Source organism: Anastrepha obliqua, chromosome 6 (genome assembly GCF_027943255.1).
Source record: "Anastrepha obliqua isolate idAnaObli1 chromosome 6, idAnaObli1_1.0, whole genome shotgun sequence".
In the NCBI taxonomy this organism is placed as follows: domain Eukaryota; kingdom Metazoa; phylum Arthropoda; class Insecta; order Diptera; family Tephritidae; genus Anastrepha; species Anastrepha obliqua.
Window position 1 is genome coordinate 17431043 of NC_072897.1, and position 3311 is coordinate 17434353.

Here is a 3311-nt window from a genome sequence, read left to right on the forward strand (position 1 = left end):
AAGACTGAGTCCACCAAATTTCCGTTATCTCGTAAACAAGACTATGGTTGTTTTGTTCGGATTAACGGAAAGACATTGTCTCATGCACCAGTCATCGATTTTGTTAAGAAACCTCTGCACTTTCGTGCAAAGCCTCCTTAGGGATTTATCCGATGTTAGCACACAGACGTGGTCCCCATATGCTTGGACGTGAAAGCCGAGTTCCTGCATCTCCACTAATAGAGAGTCTACGACGAAGCACCATAGCAGCGGAGAAAGAACACCCCCTTGGGGACATCCTTGCTTGGCCCTGACTGTGATTTGTTCGTCACTGCTCCCACCAGCGGTTAACAGCCTCTCAGAGAGCATGGAATATATCCATTTTATAATGGCTTGATTAACTCCGTGTCGTTCGGCAGAAGAACATATCGAGCCGAAAGTGGCATTATCAAAAGCTCCCTCAATGACCACGAACACGCCCATTGTGTATTCGTCAGCTTCCAGCCCGGCTTCAAACTTGCTAGCCAGATCGTGTAAGGCTGATTCACATGATTTTGCACTCTGGTAAGCGTGTTGATTTCTACTAAGTGGACTTCTCGGCAATACCCCCACTCGAATATGTTTCTCCACCACTCGTTCCAGACTTTTCAACATGAACGATGTCAAACTGATTGGTCTAAAACTTTTTGCTAGGGAATAGTCATCTTGTCCTGGTTTCGGAATTAATACTACTCTTACGCGTCGCCATTGGGATGGTATATAACCAAATACAAGACAGGCTATGAAGATCCTTTTCAGGGCCTCAATCAGCCTGTCTCCTCCTTTTTTAAGAATTCCTGGATATATTCCGTCAGGTTCAGGGGACTTAAAGTTCTCAGAGGAAGACAAGGAAAACCTTATCGATTCCCTTGTCACTATCCGACTAGCAATATACCAGCTGTACCTAGAGGTTCCACCGTTGCTACCGTTATTGTTCATGCCACTCTCTGCTTCAGAGAGAGTTCTACTACCCGGAAAATGGGTTTCGAGTAGAGCATTAAACGTTTCCGATTTGGAAAAGGTGTATGAACCATCAGGTTTTCGAATGGAATCCAGCCTTACTGAACGGTCTAGATGAAGGACCTTACAAAGTCTCGCTGTTTCCCTCATTTCTTCGACGTTACTGCAGAAATTTCTATAGGATTCAAGTTTGGCTTTCCGTAGTTTTTTCTTATATTCTGTCTGTATAAGTCGATGATAAGCTCTGTTTTAGTCTTCCAGGCCTTATTAAGAAGTTTCCTCGACCGTACACGAAGCTCTGCCTGAGTGGACACAGTTCCTCAAAGCAATTGATTAAAGTACCTTCCAATTTCTAATAAGTATCTTCAATCATTTCTACGGATTTGAGTTTTTTCAGGTTTGGTAATCGCTCTGTTACAAGCTCACCATACCTGTCCCAGTCCACATTTCGAGGATTCCTACCGGAAGGTACTGATATTGTGTCAATTCCCAGTCCTGGTAAATAGGATGAGTTCAGTTTTATTGGGGTTGACGCTTAGCCCATTTGCTTTTGACCAGTTTTCAACCATGTTTAGTAAATCCTGCATGACTTCTATGAGTGTATTGGGGAATTTCCCCCTTACTACCATTGCAACATCGTCCGCATAGGCTACAACGTGTTGTCCTCTCTCCTCTAGGCTCTTTAGCAATGAGTTTAGTGCCAGCACCCATAGGAGAGGGGACAGCACACCGCCTTGAGGTGTTCCTCTGCTAACTTTTTTCTTGATCTCTGAGTCCCCTAGGGTTGCAATCACAAATCTGCTCAAGAGCATGTTTTTGATGAACTCAACCAGAGCGCCAGAGATCCCGAACTCCGTCAGTGCCTTTATTATGGTATCCGGTAGGATGTTGTTGAATGCGCCCTCGATATCTAGGAAAGCTACCAGTGTGAATTCTTTATTATACATTGACTTCTCGATTTCTGTAACAAGTGAGTTAAGTGCTGTTTCGGTTGATTTCCCTTTACAGTACGCATGTTGTGAGATGCTGACCTTATTAGGGCTGATGTTAGCCCTAATATGCTCTTCTAAAATTCTTTCTAATGTTTTTAGCAGAAAGGAGGATAGGCTTATTGGCCTGAAATCCTTAGGTGTCGTGTGTGAACTTTTTCCCGCTTTAGGGATAAAGACCACTTCTACCTCTTTCCATGTTGATGGGACACTTTTCAGTTTCAGAGCGGCCTTAAATATGACCGTCAACCACTCCATGATGTAGTTTAGTGAATGTTGTATTTGGGCCGGGAATAATCCATCTGGGCCCGGTGATTTAAATGGTTTTAACGTGTTCACTGCCCAGGTTATCCTAGTTTCAGTGATTATTTCTTCAATGTCAGAGTTTGGTCTTTCTGTACCATTGTTGATTAACACGTTAGATGATTCGTTGCTGGGAAAGTGTGTGTCCACTAGCAACTTCAGAGTTTCGTCACTCGAAGTGGTCCAACTCCTGTCCGGTTTTTGGAGGTATCCGGTGGTATAGTGTTTTTTTGAAAGGATTTTACGCAGTCTGGAGGCCTCTGTGGTTCCTTCGATTTCTCCACAGAACGTTCTCCAACCAGACCTTTTCGCTTTCCTAACTTCTTTTTTGTAAATTTTTAGCTTACTGTAGTAGCAGTCCCAGTCTTTACTCTCTCGTGTCGCTTTCGCTCTATTAAACTGTCTTCTGCTGTCGTTTCTTAGTGTAGACAGGTCTTCTGACCACCAGGGCGGCTTTTTCTTCCCCACATACTTAATTAAGGGGCAAGCCTTGTTTAGCGCAGTTCTACAGACCTCCGTAAGGATTTGTACGTGTTCGTTCAATAATTCTCTGTCTTCAATAGTAATAATTTGGGAGTTTGGAAGTCTTTCCTTAAGTTCTCGTTTATATATATGCCAGTTGGTCTTTTTCAAGTTCCTGCCGGCGGGCGGCGCCCGTGAGCTGTTTCCCCCAAATTTTATTTCTATGTAACGATGATGGGAGTAAGAGTGTTCATTCAGAACCCTCCCCTGCGTCATCTTTTCGTAGAGGGTTTGACAAACTAGCGTAATATCAAGAACTTCTTGTCTACTGCGCGTAATAAATGTAGGTTCGTTGCCTTTGTTACACACTAAAAGCTTGTTGTAATTAAATAAAGCATATTTTAAGTTTTTGAAACTGATTGTATGTAGTAATTTTTAAATACTAAAACACATTGATTCAGTCCTATTAAAATGTAATGATCTTTGATATTTATTTAAGGGCTCCAACGCGAGCGAAGCCGCGGGTAACAGCTAGTATATATATACATATAATTGGCGCGTACACTTCTGTTAGGTGTT